Source organism: Peromyscus maniculatus, chromosome 7, assembly GCF_049852395.1.
Source record: "Peromyscus maniculatus bairdii isolate BWxNUB_F1_BW_parent chromosome 7, HU_Pman_BW_mat_3.1, whole genome shotgun sequence".
NCBI classification, from domain to species: Eukaryota; Metazoa; Chordata; class Mammalia; order Rodentia; family Cricetidae; genus Peromyscus; species Peromyscus maniculatus.
The window spans coordinates 46,466,018-46,484,739 of record NC_134858.1 but is presented as its reverse complement, the minus strand read 5'-3'; the positions used below and the strand labels follow the sequence as shown (position 1 = coordinate 46,484,739).

The following is an 18,722-nucleotide window of genomic DNA, read 5'->3' as shown; positions in this document are numbered from 1 at the left end:
GGCTCCAGCTCTGCTTGTCATTTCTTTGGGTTTTTTTTTTTTTTCCATTCTGTTATATTTTCCAGAGACTCTGTCTGGAGGGCAGAAACTTGGAAACTGTCATTAGAGACACTATCAAATTGACTGTCCAGACAAGTGGCTCATTTCTGTCATCATTACAGTTCACCTGGTCACACTGTTCCCAGGGCCAAAGAAGCTATTCAGTGAGGGCTCTGAATCTTCCCAGGCAGCCATGTCTCCCATGTCCTTATCTATCCTAAACCCTGCAGAGCTTAGGAACTGCTGTCAGCAGGCAGGATGGAATCTAAAGAACTTGGGGACCACCAGGTGTGTGTGTGTGTGTGTGTGTGTGTGTGTGTGTGTGTGTGTGTGTGTGTGTGTGTTGGTTAATTGGTTAATTTTGTCAACTTGCTTGGATTAAGAAACATCTAGGGCAATATCAAGCACACCTTTGGGTGCACCTGTCAGGTCTTCCCAGAGAGGATAAGAGGGTAAGTGATCATTAAGATCTGCTCTGGATGTAGGCAGCACCCTCCCATGGACTGGAGTCCTGGACTGAATTCGAAGAGGAAAAGGAAAAAGCCAGCTGGATATTGGCACTCATCTCTCTGCTTCCTGTCCTGCCGAGATCTGAGCAGGCAAGGAGGCTCAGGACACCCATTCTCCACTACGCCTTTCCCACCATGGTGGACTGTAAAACCATGAGCCAACATAAGCCCTCTCTCCCTTCGGTTTCTTCACAGCAGGTATTTGACACCCGCAACAAGAGAACAAAGTGACACATGGGCTTTCCTGGAACCACACAGGGCCTGGGTTGTACCCCTGGAATGTAATTCCCACCTAAGGAAGACCCACAAACACACAACTCACCAAACTCTAAAAACCTCCTGGATACAGATATTCCCCTTGCTGCTCGAGAGCCGCCTGATCGCTGTTGTTTTTGTCTGTTTGTGTTTTCTGGGCAGACACATTCTCAGAGGCACTGGGTAAGACCCTCAGCCTTGCCCCTCCCCCCTGCCTCACGGCCCATTGCAGCTGCGCTGTGCAGAAGGAGCACACGGGCACTGCTGGCCACATGCCCTCCTGCCTCTGCCCTTTTCTCCTCTCTGCTCCACCAGAACCATAGGCTTAGTGGCTGTGACATTACCATGGAGACTGGGTAAAGAGAGATGTAACAGAGGGCAGGTAGCCAGCCACTCAGGGATGCAGGGGATATGGAAACCAGAGAAGCTGGAGGCAATGGGGAATGAGAGGCATCATCCTAGGAGTTCAGGATGCCAGTGCAGGTTACAAGCCACATCCTGGTTGGAGCCCTTGAGAACTCAAGTCCCAATACTGGGCTGAAATAAGATCTAGGGAACCCCACCCCACCTCCATACTTCCTTTCCTATACCTTCTCTCACATGCCACAATGAGGACATTCAATCTATCTCTGGACTCAAGTGCCATTCAAGTGGTCCAACAACAACCACAACAAAAATCTCCTTGACACCAGTAATTCCCCCTACGTCCTGGCACACTGGCCGACTAGGTACACTTAATGCAACTCCTTCAGGCCCCACTTGTCTGTCTGTGAAGCCCTCTCTCTTCTCCATGGGAGTCTGCATCCTGTGGCTTCCCTTTGTCACTCCTGGTGAAGCTGAGCTTGATGACAAGAATCCAGAAGCTTTCTTTATCCTCCCTCCACCTCCAATCCTGACTCAGCAGCTAGCAGCAGTAAAATGACATGTGGAAACAAACACCATTCAGTCAATCCCTGTCCAGATGCAGGGATGCCTTGTTATCTAGAGAAGCCATAGGTGCCCTTGACAGACTGCAGCCTGTGGGAGAAGAACTTAGCCATGTGTGACATTCACCGAGACTTGGAAGTGCTGAGTTTGGGGTCTTAGACAATTGCCCTGGCCTGCCAGAGCCTCAGTATGGTTACCTGTCAAATAAGTACATTAGATAGAACCTAATGCTCAGATGGGATTAAATAAATGCTTGTAGAATGAATATTGAGGGAACAATGCCAAATCTCGGAGTTCTTTGAACCAGTATAAGGAACCCAACATGTGCACCCAGTCCTTAGGATCACAGGGTGCCCTGGACCTCAGGTTTCCATGGGCCCCTCCTTTCTGGAACACTCAAAGGTCTCTCTTCCTCTACTCATCCTCCTCCAAACCCTCTCATCTTTCCCCTCCACACTAGCCACCATGCCAGCAGGTCAGTGAATCCCTTTAATCCCCAATCCCAGTTATACTAATTGGTTTCTCTCTTGTCCTTATTTGCCTTCCAACTTGGGAGGTGAGACTTCAGTTAGGTACATGAGCAGCTGTTCCCAAATAGGTGACTGGGAGGGAAGTGGTCCTACCCTGGAGGAAGCAAAAGGTGCCTACAGGGACCAGGAGCATGGGGAGCAGGAAGCTCTCTACACTAGGTTGAAAGTATCACCCTCCAAATTCATGGCCACCCTAAACTTCAGAATGTTACTTCATTTGGGGAAAGGGCCTTGGTAGATGTAGTTAGTAGAAATGGAATCATGTTGACTCCGAGTGGGACCTAAGTCAGTGACCAGTATTTCCATCAGAGAGCGGAAGCAAAGACACAGAGAAGACAGTGTGAAGATGGGGGAAGACACTACTGGAGTGATGTTCCCACAAGCCAAGAAATGTTAGGAACCACGAGAAGCTGGAAGGCTCAGAGAAGCTCCTCCCCTAGAAACTTCAGTGGATGTACAGCCCCACCAGTGTGCTGACACTAGACTTCTAGCCTCCAGAAAAGAGAGACAATTAAGTCTCTTATTTTAAACCTCCCAGTTTGAGGTATTTTATTATGAGAGTTACATGAAGATAATAGATCCCTCAAGTTCTCCCAGCCCTACAACATTTGAGCACATGACTGCGAGCTTGGCAGGAGACTTCCCAGATCCCTTCTCCCTCTGGAGAGTCTCTTGATGCCCTAGGCCGTTAGTGCCCCAGTCAGATGTACAACCACCCTGCCCCAGGTGCTTTTTAATTTTTAGTGGTGTTGGGGATGGAGCCCAGGGTTTCGTGTACACTAGTCAAGCACCAACTACCCATCCCTCCCAGGACCCACTCTGTCTTTGAGCAAATTTCATTTGCTCGTGTATCTAGCATCTATTGATGCTCCACTAACCTCTGAGTGTGTGCTAGGTGCAGAGCCTGGGAACGCCTCTTTCTACTCTTCTCTCCTTAGTACCCAGTGCTTAAGATCTGACTAGTGACATGAGCCATCACCATACTTGGTCTATTATTCTAAATGTCAACAAGATAGCGTCTAATTAGCCATGGATTTTTGTCTGTTCATCTGTTTGTTTGTGTTTTGTGACAGGTCTCATGTAACCCAGGCTGTCCTTGAGATTGATATATAGCTGAAGATGATCTTGAACCCCTAATCTTCCTGCCTCTCCCTCCTATGAGTTGGGATTGCATACATACACCGCCACAGTTGATGATAAAGATCAAACCCGGGTCCTCGTGCATGCTAGGAAGGTACTCCAGCAACCAAATTACATTCCAATTCGGCTAATGAACTTTTTTGTGTCATTGGATCTACAGAACACCAACCTGCCCACGATGTGCTTTTTTTGTGAGATAATGGGAACACCGGTGGCTCTACAGTCCTGACACTCGATGCCATCAACCCTCCAAAATGTGTAAGTGCTATCCTGGACTTTCTCACTTCTCTGGACTTCCCATGAGAGAGAGTATGCATCTAAGTAGTCATCGAATCTAAAACATAAAAAGACAAAGAGGGCCGGGAGGTGGTGGTGCACACCTTTAATCCCAGCACTCGGGAGGCAGAGCCAGGCGGATCTCTGTGAGTTTGAGGCCAGCCTGATCTACAGAGTGAGAAATCTGAAATAGGCACCAAAACTATACAGAGAAACCCTGTGTTGAAAAGCCAAGAGAGAGAGGGAGAGAGAGAGAGAAAGAGAGAGAGAGAGAGAGAGAGAGAGAGAGAGAGAGAGAGAAGGAAAGAAAAGAAAAGAAAAGAAAAGAAAAGAAAAGAAAAGAAAAGAAAAGAAAAGAAAAGAAAAAAGAAAAGAAAAGAAAAAAGAAAAAGAGATTGTTCTTAGAGGAGTGTAAAGTTTCTCATCTTTGGCTACAAGGCCCAGGACCGGGCTTGTTTGGTAAAATGACCTAGATGGGTGACATGCCCCAGGGTCAGGGTCAGGGTCTGGTCATCTGCAAAGCAGTCATGGGATGCCAGCCACATTGCTATCCTCTCTAAGAAGGATGTTTTCATCCACACACAAACAGTGGCCTACATCCTCAAAGCTCTTTACACCCTTGGTGTTCTGAGATCTTTCCATACTAAACCGTTTGCTGGATTCCCAGGCTGCCTTAATCATGTGAAGGATTTTAGGAACAACCACAAGACTGCCAACTTATGATTAAACATGTGTGTTGCTGGGGGTCCTGACCACCATCCCCCTATGGGCTGTTGCCGTGGGCGGATGGTGTCACCTTGAGTGATGAGAATTCCATTACCACCTTCCATGGATTTAAACACTGAGTAAGGTAAACAGGCCAAGCAGTAGACAATTACAATGCAGTAGCATGTAATCCTATGCTGTATGCTGTGGAACACATAGGAAAAGACCCCAATCCAGGCCGGCTGGCCAGACAATATAGAAAAGAAACCCAGAGAAGGCTCCCCAGAAGAGGAGATGTTTGTGTTCAGTTGTAAAGATTGAGTAGGAATCAGCTTTCAAGGTCAAGGGCCCAAGCATTCAGGTTGAGAAATATCATGCTAAGAGATTGGTTTTGATGTACTTGGTGCAGATAGGCAATGAATGCAGCTGATCTATTCTCTTTCTCTTCCCTCTAACCTCCACTCCTTCCATCTCTCGTCTCTCTTTTTCTACCAACTCGCCACCTTTCCTCCTTGTTCTCTTATATTCTGTAGACGGGAGGGGAATTAGATCTAGTGAGTTCATGAGCTAGTGAGGAAGCAAAAGAGAAAAATGGTAACACATGAGGCAGGGCAGAGGTATGGATCATGTCTCAGAGCAGGCCCACCTCTCCCAGCCTCATCTAAGGGCATGACTTCTTCTGAATTCTCTCCACTTCCTGTGCCTCGTTATCACTCCTCTACTCTCTTGTAAAGACCCTGGTCTTCAGGGGCCCGTGCCACCCATCACAGCATCCCTATCACTCTTTGTCATGGTCGTCTATGGATTCCTTGTCTGCTCCCTTCTTCACTGAAGCCTTCGGCACCTAGCTTACTGGTTTTCACCCAGCTTCAAGCCCTTCCGTTGACGTGGGTGGAATCAGCTTGCAACATCTTAATGTTTCAGTTCTGTGACCTTCAGACCTTCCAATTCAACCAGTGTTTCCCATGACTGCATCTTGGACCCTGCATCATCCATTCTGTGACTCTACACTGGGACCACAGCTGCCTCTGCATCCCAGCACAATCACTCAACAACTCCAGCTTGTTCCAGACCCCTGGCAACATCAGCACCATCAATCTGTTGATTCTGCTTCCTCCTGTATCCACAGCCTGTCTCACTGACTCAGATTTTTGGCCCAGAATTGAGACACTTTTCTGAACATCCTTAATACACTATTTCTTATTGTCCCATAACCATCCTTGGCTTTTCTCTTCACCTCACCCTCTACATCCCACGAGTTGCCAGACTCTATTGTCTTCCTAGCTCCATTGTCCACCTTTGTCCAGGTCACCTACACTGCTGTCATGCACAATGACAGACCCTTTTCTGTGCCTCTGCCAGTACGCCCTCCTTGTCATTAGTTCTCCCACACAGGAGCCTCTGCATTTTTTAATGCAATTCAAATCAATGAAGTTATTCTTCTGCTCAAAATCCAACCCTTCAAAATGGTTTCTTGGTTCCTTCATAAGACCCAGAGGTTCACAGTATGATCCCTGCTGATACCTCTGGTCATATACTTTGGACCATCTCCAACTCAAAATCTACTCTATCCATTGAGTTCCTGAAACATTCCACACTCTATCCTGAGAACCGCTGCACAGAGGGTTGAAGAAAGGCCTGAGGCAGAAGAGAGTGCAATTCAGCCCGACTGTTTCCTTGCTGGTGACACTGGGATCTTCAGGAAGAGTCAAGTCCTACTTGTCTAGTTGCCTTGTCTGCAATGATGTCTTTCTTCTCTACAGAAGAGAAGAGAAAATGCAGAGCACACATTGGAAAGGGTCCTGCAGACATCCCCATGCATCCTGATAATTATAAGACAAATACCTATAAATGTTATTTTAATCATGTATTTGTTTGTTTTATGTGCATATATGTGTGCCTACATGAGTTTATGTGTACCATGTGAGTGCAATACAGGTATGTAGAGAGGCCAGAAGAGGATTGTGATCCCTGGAAGTAGAGCTACAGCTGGTAATGAGCTGCCTGATGAGAGTGTTGGGAACCAAAGCTAGTTTTCCCTTCCAGAGCCTCAGGTGCTCTTAACCACAGAGTCATCTCTTTAGACTCCAGTAAATGCCATATGTCACGTGCCAAACCAAACACTTGATATGCATGGTTCATTGACTTAGCACAAAACCCCATCAAGTAAATACCACCATCATTTTACAAGAAAACAGAAAAGTCTGAGTCTCAAAAAGGTGACAGTAACTTCAGCAACATCACTAGTGACTGAAAAGGAAAAAAGAAAAAATCTGAGAGGAGCCTCTATCACTCTGGCTTCCAAGTTCATATTTTGAATTGCTTTGTAATACTAGATGGTCTATCCCACCTTGTGTGTGTGTGTGCACATGCGCGCATGTGCACGCATGTATGTGTATGTGTGTGTGTGCATGCCCATGCATGTGTAGAGGCCAGAGGTTGACATCAGATATCTTTTGATATCGACTCTCTCTCTTACTCTTTTGAGTTGGTCTCCCACTGAACCTGAAGCTTGCTGACTCTGCTAGATTGACGGCTAGCTCCAGGGATCTCTGTCTCTGTGTGCCTATCCAGCTCTGGGATTGTAGTTAGATGTACACCACCATGCCTGGCTTTTTACATGGGTGCTAAGAACCCTGACTGAGGTCCTCATGCATGAATGGCAAGCATTTTACTGATAGAGCCATCACCCCATCGATATACCATTTTAAGTAATACTCTTAAGAAACAGAGGCACAAGGTCTTAGTGTTTCTGGAGAGTCTTGGATTAACTGACACTCTTGAAAACTGATGACTGGCCCACCTTGCCAAGCTATGAGTCTCAGCTTCAAAACACAGGCTCCACCGAGAGTCCTACAGACAAACTCCAAGGACACCTCCGCCCTGAGTGTCTTGGGTCCCCACGCTGACCTGACCTAATATACTTGTCTATGTTATCTTGTTTCTCAGTACCTTCATCTTGGCATGAGTGTCTGGCTGATACAGGCTCTAATAGCTCATTATCTTGCCTTCCCATAGGCTATAGCAACTATGAAAATATTTCAGCCAAACCACAGCATGGCTATGGCAGCTAGCTAGTATTGGCTGAGGATGAAGAAGAGTGAAGTATCTTATCAACCCACTAACATGGAGGACACTGTACATACTGCCAGACTCTTGAGCTTTAGGTGAGTAGAGAGTGTGCGAATCTGACAGGAAGTAACATCACTCACTGACCCATCACTCACCCACTCCACAATTTAAGTGACTACCAACTGCTTAGCATCACTTTTGGCTATAACAATTTCCAGGGAAATATGACACAAGTTCGCCACTTCAAAACCCTCATAATCTAGTGGAGGGAAATAAGAAATGCACAATCAAAATATTAACATTACGATGGCAAGTGAAGATCTGGGGGGACAGCTCAGTGGGAAAAGTGCTCGCTGCACGAACCGGAGAACATGGGTTCATATTTCAAGCATCCACATAGAAGCCAGGCATGGCAGTGCACATCTGTAACTCTAGTGTTGGAGTGGGCGGATGACACAGATGGACCACCCCTCAGGGCTTGCTGGCCAGCCAGTACAGCTGAAACAGCGAGTTCTCAGTTCAATGAGATACCTCATCCCAAAAAAAGAAGGAGAAGAGCAATAGAGGAAGACAGGAGACATTGACCACTGACCTCCTCCACATGTGCACACAGCAGTGAGAGCACTGGTACACACACACACACACACACACACACACACACACACACACACACACACACACACACAATTTTAGAAAAACAAAATGTTAATACAAGACAGGACTATGAGGGCCGGGGGTGTGGCTAGGTGGTAGAGCTCTTGCTGAGCATCCTAGGGGCCTGGTTAGATCTCAGTACTGAAAACACAAGAGTGTGAGATGTCATTAGGCTGTGACTAGCGACTCTGAGCCAGTCTTCACAACAGATCCTAATGGCTGTCTCAATGGGTTACTGCAAGAAGCTGTGGGGACAGCATACACAAAAGTGCTTCCCAGATAAAAGAGATTATTGTTGCTTGATGAGTTCTGAAAATTAAAAGAGGATTCCGAAATGCAGAGTATCATCGCTATTGTTTCACAGGGAATAAGACAATTATTTTAAATGCTTGATAGTGAGCACAGACTGGATGATTCCACTGTCTAGAGTGTCTGTTTTTCCCTCAATGTCTGAACAGCTCACTTCCATATCCTTTAACTCTTTCCCTCATGTGTCTTTCTCTCCACAGGGTCCATCCATCCTGCACATCTTATTTATTGCTACAAAGCTGCCTCTGGTTCTGCCCCTCTGCCTTCCAGATCACTGTAATCCTAATCTGTTCCCTCTCTTTCCTTCTGACATATTGAGTAATTCGCCCTTTATATTATTTACCATTTGTCTCCTTCCAGTAGAATATAAATTCTAGGAAGGCAGAGATCTTTGTTATGTTCATGGATGTATTTGCAACCAACATGATTACCTGGTAAACAGGGGGTGTTCAACAATGCTAGTTAGATAAGAGAATAAGAAACAAAATTCATGCTACATGAATACCATAGCAGAGGATACCCAGAGAAGAGGAATTCAGGAAGACAGAACATGAAAACCAGAAGCAGGTCTTAAAAGATGATGGTGGAGGGGATTCGTGGCCATGGTGCGCAAAACACAAGCTTCCAATCTTTAGGATAACACAAGCAGAGGCCACTGAGGAGGCTTACAAAAGTCAGGTCACTTTTATACAACAGGCAGTGATAGACGCCACGCCATTTCAGAAGACAAATTGGCATAACCATAGAGAATAATTTCTGACTGTGTATCTGTTATCTATGGTTACATAACCAATTGTCCCAGAACTTAGCAACTTAGAACAATAAATACATTGCCGTGTCGATTCCATAGGTCAGGAACATAGACAGCTCAGTTAGGAGGTCCTGCCTCAAAGTCTTTCAAAAGGCTCCAGTGACAGCTTTGGCTACTGTCACTTGAAGCAGCTCCTCTGGAGAGGAAAGGCCTGCTCCTAAGATAGTTCACCTTGTGGCTGAAACTTTAGTTCCTCACCATGTAGATCTTTCCAGAGGGTTCCAGGCATATCCTCCTGACATTTTCTAGCTCTCCTCAGAAAAGCAATCCAAGACAGAACCTGGTAGAAGCTGTGATCCTTTTTGGATTTATCTTTAGAAATCACATTCTGTCCTTTCAGGCCTTATCCTGTTGGTTCATAGGTGTTCCCTGCTCATGGAGGGCCACTCATAAAGGCTGACTACCATAGATTGTACCTAAGGAAACTGCCAAGAAGATTAGATGCCAGGGTTGGTCCATGGGCATTACCAGATTCCCCAGCTCCTAGAGAACACTGGCCACAGACATGTTGTCCCCTATCCCGAGTCATACCAGGCCTTCAACTATACATATCACTAAAGAAAATCTGTGTATCAAAGCACAGATCTACTTTGGAGATCCTTGTACCTTTTGCTAGTTTCTAGAAATTGTGCTAGAAATGCTAGTTTCTGCTTGTCAGTACTTCTTTTGTTGGACCTTCTGTAAGTGAATGAAAGAGATGAAGAGGCTCAGAATGTAAAACAGGAACAATTGAGGATGCTGACCTGGGAACAGAATCTGTGCCATACCTTCCAAAATCTCTACCCATCACTGAGAAGCAAGCACATGTAATCGGCCCATAACCATATCACATACAAGAGTCCCTCCCACAGAAAAATTCATAGACGAATGTAAAGGCCCAAGAGGATAAGTTGCTTTCTGGATTAAAAAGCATCAGCACCAGAAGTTATTAAATTCCACTTCTTTCTCAAGCAGGACTGTGCTTCACCCAATACATGAATGGCATTTGCTTCTGCTACTAACCTCCCCAGAAGGTGTAAAGTACATGGGCTGGTTTTTTATTGGGGAGGAGTGTTTTTGTTGTTGGGTTCTTGTTTTGTGTGTGCGCGTGCATGCGCTAATTTTAGGAATCTGTTCAGTATGAACTGCTCAGGCCCTCTTAGTTTAGAAAAGGAAAAAATACTGGTATTTTTTTTTGTTTATTCTTTCTCTGTGTGTCTCTCTCTGTGTCTCTGTCTCTGTCTCTCTGTCTCTCTGTCTCTCTCTCTCTCTGTGTGTGTGTGTGTGTGTGTGTGTGTGTGTGTGTGTGTGTGTGTGTGTGTGTAAAGGCCAGAGGAGGATGTTGGGGGTGGGAGAGGTCTTGTTCTGTTGTACTCTGCCTAATTCCCTAGGGATGAAGTTTCTTACTGAACACAGGATGGAATCCAGAAAATCTGAGCTGTAGTCCTGTCTGCCCACCCCATGCTGATGGAATTATAAAAGCACCTGATCATGGCCAGCTTTTTACATGACTGTTAGAATTCAAACTCAGATCCCCCTGCCTGTACACTAGCAGTCGCACACTGAGCATCTCTTCAGCCCTTAGCTCTTATCTTAAATTAAACTTGGCCTTTTTCAGAGTGCACACTACACCACACGTCTCTGCCGATCAGGAAGGATCAGCCACGAGGCAGCAGGTGAAGGATTTCGGACGCTTTGGGGAGGTGAAGGACTTGGGGGAGTTGGGGGATAGGATGAGGCCATGTAAATCCATCAGAAGGAAGACTGACATCTCCTGGCTTCTGTGGGGTGGTATGGGAGCTCAGCAGTGCCTAATTCAAAGGGTGACAGGCAACTCAAATCCTCTCCCTTGGGATGAGTAAGCATTCTTGACAGGTGCCGGCCAAATAATTTTGGTAAGGATAACTGTAGAGCATACAAAAGAATTCTAAGTTTGAATTCTATAGAAGTTTTAGGAATGTCATTTCAGAGATGTGAAATTCAGCTTTTGAATTAAGGGGAATGGTAGTTAGCAGTAACAACCCCCACAGTAAGCACCCAGAGATTGCCAAACAGGGTTTAGCAATTTCAATTTTCAAAACTTAAAAAAAAAAAGGCATTTCAAATACCTCATTTTGTCTGTTACCTTTCAGTGACTATCGTCAAGCAATCTTAGCATTGATATTCACCCATATAGATGCCCAGGATGATAGAGATTAATTAGTCTACCTCTGATCACATAGTAAGAAAGTATCAGAGTAAGAATCAGACCCCAAGCCTCTGAGGTCAGAGTCTGCAGGCTTACCTGCTATCTTAATTTGTTTTAAGGAGTTAAATAAGGAACTTGTTGGTACATGTCATCCATATAATACATGGTGAGATTCAACAACAAACTAGACACCTTCTGGCTTCTTTCAAGATAAATATCATTTTTTCATCAGTTTAATAGAGCTTTGGTGCTGTTGAATCCTGGGGCAATTCAAATGTGTTAGGAAGCATATTGGCTCCCTTATTTTGTACCTAGCAAAACTCATGTGTAGGTTAGATGCTCTGATCAATGATACCCAGCCCTCTCCTGTCTCTGCCAACCAGAAAAGCACCAATCAGCTAGTCCTTAAAAGGCTCTCAGGAATTTCCCCTCTATCAGTTGGATCCCAGGACTGTCTACTCCTGTCTATTTAGTTTCTTCTTAGTTGAGTCCAGGAGACCAGGGACTGTTCAATCCAGGTGTTTATTAGAAGAAAGCAACAAACGGGCATGAATGCTGACAGGCATTTGCTTTTCATTCTGTAGACAGATTGAGTCACTCAGGTGTGGGAAAGAAGGCCACGTCACCAAGCTTCGGTCCAGCTTGGGAGACAGCTTATCCACCCTTCATCCCTTGCTCCTCCCTCCAACTTGGAAGGCTGGATCGGCGTTTCTGGCCTCGATTCTGCCCCTGCCTCCTGTACCTAGGACTCTGTTGCTCATTGAGATATGGTCCTGGTGTACTGCATCCAAAGGAAATCAGAGCCAGGATGGAGCAATACTTCTCAACTGATCCTAAATTTAAGATCACCACAGAATAAGTCCATGCATCTTCTCCTTTCCTGGTAACATCTGCAAAATTTACTAGTACTCTACTTATTAAAGAAGACTTATCCAGACTGAAGAGATGGCTCAGCAGTCAAGAGTACTTGCTGTGCAAGCTTAAGGACCTAAGTTCACATCTCTAGCGCCCACATAAAATCCAACCAAAGCCATGCACACCTATAACCCCAGCAGAGGAGTGATGGAGGAGGAAGCAGCCAGTCTAGCTGAAAAAAAGCAAGCTCCAGTTTCAGTGAGAGACCCTGTTTTGAGGGAATTAGGCAGAAAATGATTAAGCAGAGCACCCACACCCCCTCTAGCCTCTGCACATGTGTGCAAGAGCACATGAGCAAACACACATTTCTCTTTCCTTCTCCCCACCTCCCCACACACGAAAGAAATAAAGGAAGACTTACCCCCATCCCCATTCTTCTCCCTTTCTCATTATTTATGCCGCTTACATAAGTCAGCAAGGCCTATTATTTAACCATCACACCACACCGCCCAGCTTTGAATCTTTACCCCACACCTTAGCTGTGTGACCTTGTACAAGCCACTTATTTCTCTAAGGACATGTGTCTTTCTCTGCCAAATGGGGATAACGGGAAAACCATTTCTAGAGCTCTTATAAGATGGTGAATTGAAATGGAAAACACACGTCAAGTGCTGAGCACAGTGCCCCTGCCCTCAGCTAGTGAGCCCTAAATTTTGGATGCTGTGATGATGAGGCCAGAAATGCGGGGAGGGAGTGCTGGGGAGCAGGCCCACTTGTCATAAGCAACCATTCTAAGGAAACTTGTGAGTGAGGAGGCTCTTTCCCAGACCAAGGGTTCCCGGGGAACTGCTCGTGATGTTGCTGCCTGGGGTAACAGGAAGGAACTGAGGCAATTATACAGTATGCAACAGAAATAATTTCATTTCTAATGCCTTTCTCCTGCTGGGCCACTTTAGACCCAAATAATAACAACAAGGCGGAGGCAGGAACAAGCGGGGCAGGCACGTTCTGAAGGAGCTCCATGATGAATAGACAGGTCCCCAGGACTCATTTTGTCTTCCAGACATCTACAGCAGAGAGTCCCTGGGGCCACAGCTGCAGGTCTGTGCTGCAGTTCTGTGCCTTGAGCCACTGGAGCTAAAACCTCTCCGTGGGAGCAAGCTGACATCATTCCAGGGCTCCAGGGAACCCAGGAGTCCTCCCTGCTCTTCTTACCTAGGCAGAGAGCAGACTTCCCTCTTCACCTCCTGGGAAAGGTGGAAGCCCTTGCAGGTGCCTTAAAATTACAACACAATTGCCCATATTGCATGAAACTGATGTCTATGTCAGTGTATCCTGAGAGCCCCCACAAGCAAGCAATTCTCCTCTGCTCCCACCTTCACACACACACACACACACACACACACACACACACACACACACACACACACACACACCAGAGAGAGAGAGAGAGAGAGAGAGAGAGAGAGAGAGAGAGAGAGAGAGAACCCTATAATCTTTAAAAAAATGCTCCAATCAACCTCCAAGTCTCTTGAGTCTGGGGCATTGCAGCAAAATAGCCTCTTCTACCTAGGGGAGTTTGGGGAGTCCCCAGGTCCTGGTGACTCATCTCTGGCTCCTTCCTGTACACCGGAGCCAACAATGGCCCTGGCTCCTCTGAAGGACATCTCTGTGCCTCCTAGGGAAAGAATGAAGTACTCTCTCCCAGGAATAGCTTGTCTGCCACGGGTGTTGATTTTACCCATTTGTCAGATTGAACTGAAAGGGACAGAGTGAGGCAAAGCCTCTTGTCCAACAGGCAAGTTTCTCTCCTTCTGCAAACTGGACTCTTCTGCAAACTGAGTGGCTGAGTCTTACAGGTTTGTTTCTCCTCCATCCTCACATACTGACAAGCTATTTTCCAAGCCTATGCATTTAGATAATATGATTCTATTATGTTTTTAAATAAGAAAAATCTTCAATTACACTGATAATGGGGAGAAGTGAAAGGCAGGGAATATTAGCACTGGACTCCAGCACTCTTAGAGGTATTAAAAAGTGTGGTGATAACATCAGTTTACCAGCTAGGCTTGGTGAATAAACACCTTCCACATCCCCAGTCTCTCCATAAATTATCACGGAAATCTGGGAGGGTGCTTATGCCAAAGACAAACTATGACGTCCTCCCAGGGCCCCAAGATACCTTTTGTGGATTAAGGGGAAGGGACATGATACACAGTTGTAAGTGCAACACAGTGAGACACAGAGGAAGGTTCCTGATGAGAAGCTGAGCCAGGCTGTTTCTTTTCTAGCACATGTGGTTTTCATGCATTTCCTATGTGCCCGGAAGGGTCCCTCCTAAGCAGAGCACTCAATAAGTTTGAAATACTTCAGTCAATAAGTCAAATCAGAGAGTCCAGGAACTAAAAATTTGACACCATTCTTTTGGGGAGGAGTAACAGGAGGGAGGCTTCGTATTGGGGGGCAGTTGCCCTGTTTGGCCACAAGATCTTTTGGGATGACCTCCAAGGATCCCAAAGAATCTAAGATTCTAAAGTCCTATAAATAGTATCTGAGAGAAATATGAATGACTGGGCCAGATTCTAAGTTTTCTCCAAGACCTCTTGTGATAGTAAGTGGTTGGTACACAACATGATTCTGGAAGGTTCTGCAAATATGGCTTCAAAAAAATTCTCAGCTTGGATTCTCCATAACCTGTGAAGATGCAAAATCACCTTCCCTGCTCTTATTCTGTAGATATCAACCTCAAAGGAAAGAGGGATTAGCAGATAAGAAAGCATGAGTCTCTGGAAGAGGGAGGGTTGGCTCATCATACATCATTTTCATCCCATGTGCTCACATATGCATGAATGTTTGCACACACAGAGAGATGCATGTATGCAGGCACTGCATTACTTTCACAGCCATGCTTCTTCTTAATATCATAGTACTGCTTTCACCAGCAGGGGAGATGGAGACAGCTCTCTCCAAGCAGAGTCCATGGATCTTTCCCCTTGCTCTTGTTTCTCAGAGAACAGTGACAGGAGACACATTTGGCAGATTGATCCAGGGAATATTTAAAGCAAACTTTCTTATGAGACTTTGAGCTTCCCTCCACTTTCCCTGGTATCAGAAGAGAAGCCAATGAGTTCCTCTCGCATTGAAGTTCTTCTAAATTATTCTCAATATTGCATTTGCATGTTATAAACAGAAGTAATCCAGCTTGGAAGCTAGAAGACTGATGGCTGATTCATCCCCACAAACCTTCCAGTTTATGGAACAAAGACTCAAATCAGTGGAGTTAAAGAGTCACCGCCAAGAGGGCATGAGTGGCTACCAGCCTTGGGAAGCATGCCATGTGCTAGGCAGAACTAATCATGTCTTGGCATTTCAAGAGCAGTTGTGCTAGCAGGAAGGACTATCACTCACAAGAGGGGGAGGCTAGGAGGCACACATTAGGTTGGTCTCTGGAGAAAGACAGTATTTACACAAGGCCATCTGCACCCATATCAGTGAATCTTGGGAAGGGAAAAAAAATCACTTGAGAGAAATCAAAGCCTGAAGAATCCTGGGGGAGAGGAAATTGGGGTGCATCTTTGCTGCCATCAAAGGGACTAAATCAGATGGATGTTTCTTCCACCTTCAGGCCCATATTTGGAGAATTTAACATGAACTTTAGGAGAGAGCTGAATAAATGAGAGATGATTTTTGATGGATACTTTGTATCTATTAAAAAATGTTCACAGACTCTCTTAGATATCTAGGCTTTCATGAGAGGTGATTACCCCCAAAGCAAATATATATATCCCATATCCCTGTTAAAACATAACTTTATAGGCCTTGGCTTTAGATTCTAACTCAGCATCTTATTTGGAAAAGAAGCAAAAATATGCATTTTTAACCAGCTTCCCAGATGATTCAGATGCAAAATTCTTCTTTGCAATCCCTCAGGGAAATGCTGCCTAGGACCTCTAGAGCAGATCAGAAGCTTTGTGTTCCAGGCGAGGAAGGTTGATAGAACTCAAATCATTCTTTAGGAGACGGAAACTGAGAAATGCTAGGGATGTAGCCCAATAGTGAGGCATTTGCTTAGTGTATCCAGGACCCTGGGGTTGATCCCCAGCTCAACAAAACGGCAAGAAGACCACAGCTGGGAGGTACCCACTTATTTCTGGGTCTTACCCTCCCAAATCTCTTCCCCTGTTCCACATCAGAGCTCAGAGATATTATCAAAGCCCCCAGAAAACAAATTTGCAGTGCATTTAGTGAATATGAAACAGTGAAGTCCAAAGCTGACATCTAGCAAATCAGCTTCCTGATTCTCTTGAAATCGGTTGCATTCACTTAGGCCGCTCTCTGGCCACCTTCATCAAACAGCGGCACGTGAGAAAGATGAAAAGAATGCTTTCTCAAGTGGCCCCAATGCAGCAGGATGAATCAGAAGTAAGCACAGTATTTTCATCTGAAGCAGGGTTGGGGGGAGGGGGGGCGGGCAACACTGAACATCTAGTTCCCAAGGAGAGGAGCAAGGATTAGCCTAAAAGGTTTGTAGCCTCGTCAGAAGCCATAAATGGCTGGATGTATAGAAGGACCTAGAGAGGGAGTCCACAAACTGGCTCGCACCTCATCCAACCTCGGGAGCTCCAGAGCAGAAAGTAGCAGGACACCCAGTGAGGAAATGATGAGTCGCTGAGGCAGCTTCCCTGTGGCTGGGAACCAGGGCCTATCCCCAGGGAGCTGCAGTGCTGTGCCTTGTGTCCATGGCAAAGCCTGTTGTGTAGATGGCAACACGCTCTCTTAACTCTGCTCCTCAAGAGGAACCTCACAGGCTGCCCGCTGCAAAAACGGATGGGGACGTGCTCTGCTTGACGCTTAGAGAAGCTTTTCATCTCCGCATAGGGACCTAGTGGGCCTCTTGATCCATCCCAAAGATGGACAGTCACCCTCTGCCTCTGTCTCCCGCCCCCACTGCCACCTGCGCTCCCAGGGGGGAAAGGGTCTGAAATCCCTGGCTTTCTTCAGGACTGGGTGACAGAGAAATAGACAGAGAACAGACATTCAGCACCAAAGACAGCGGAAAGCCTCTCGGTGGAAGACTGCTCTGGCTTTTTGCCCTTTCAAAAGTCTCAGTTGCACCAATAACAGGGATGTCAAAAGCAACTCTTCTTCCTTTGGGGTGGTGGGAAACTCTGATGCGGGCCTGGGGTCCTAATCTTAGATGCCAGGAGGACAGTACCTTGCCACCCTCCGAAGCCGCGGCTACACCCCCTGGTACCAAGGATAAGGACTCCCACCCCGGCAGCACAAGGACGAAGGAGAGGAGTTGGCATCTGCCGGGTTCCCGACGCCCGGGACGCAATCTGCCCGACGGAGAATCAGAGGAAAGGGTGCTCCGGGACAGGCGGCGCTAGAGTGGCCCGACAAACTTCTGTTTCCGGACGCTCAGCTCTGGACGCTCCCTCTCCTCTCCCTACGACCCTTGCAGATGCCACGGGCGACTTGTCGCTCCATCCCGCCGGTGCTTACCTTCAAGCCATAGGGCGCCCGGGGGCAGAGACGGCGCCGGCTGCTCGAGGCTTCCGGCTCCCGCCGCATCCACGCACGGCCGCCCCTCCGGCAGCCGTCCGGGGCCGCCGGTCCCCTCCGCGGGTCCCTCCGCTCCCGGCCCCGCCGCGCCGTTCAGATCCCCGGCGGGCAGCCTCTCGGCCGGCTCGGGCCCGCGGGGAGCAGTGGACGGGCCGCGGCGGGGCAGGGCGGGGCGGGGCTGGAGGGCGGGAGCGCAGCGCGGGGGACCAGGAGCGGAGGCGGGCTGGCGGCGCTGCGCGCAAGAGGCGACCAGCTCCAGCACTGAGGCTGGACAGCTCCGCGGAGTCAGAGCGCCGCGAGCGCGGGAGGAGGGGGCGGGGCCGCCCTGGCCAGGAGGAGCCGGGAGCCCCGCCCCTGGAGTAGGCCCCACCCACCCAGGACCCGAGTGCAATCTCTGCACTGTCGGGCCTGGGGAAGGAACCCTGGAGCGCTGAGACAGCGCATCCATCCCTGACTGTGGATAGAGGATAGCCTGAGCTCTGGACTGCCTGCCCACCAGTGTGCCCCTACACTCATCAAGTAGCACCCTGTCCAGCTCAACCTACTCTGGCCCAGCATTGGCAGCACCAGCTGGTCGATCCCCCTCCTTTGAGGAGTCAGGGCCAAAGACTGGGCGAGGAGCTAAGGGTGATACATCAAGCCTTTGAAGGAGAAACACATTCCGGAAGGATGTCCAGGGTCTGTGTACAGACCTCAGGTCTGAAGGTCACAACGGTTAGTCCTGCTGCTGTGTTTTCCCAGAGGAAGACCTTGGCAGAGCTGTTCTAAGATGGAAATGATAGAGAAGAAAGGCCCAGGGGTCCCAGCTCATCCTTGTCTCGGCACTGGGTGCGTGTCCAGGACAGCGGAAAGAGGAAGAGGAAGAGAAAACACTCTCTTCTTCAGCCCTTCCCACAGTCATTTCCCAC

General features: G+C 47.3%; 1 protein-coding gene across 2 annotated transcripts in view; it reads right to left on the bottom strand.

Annotated features, from left to right (window-relative positions):
• Drd2 (dopamine receptor D2) overlaps nucleotides 1-17,869 on the bottom strand; it is a 66,821-nt gene extending 48,952 nt beyond the window's left edge. The window contains exon 1 of one of the 2 annotated variants that reach the window (XM_006972364.4): nucleotides 17,755-17,869. The gene's annotated coding sequence lies outside the window, so the exon portion shown is untranslated. The remainder of the gene's footprint in view (nucleotides 1-17,754) is intronic. The other variant, XM_006972365.4, reaches the window with a different exon arrangement.
• Between the last annotated feature and the right edge of the window lie 853 nt (nucleotides 17,870-18,722).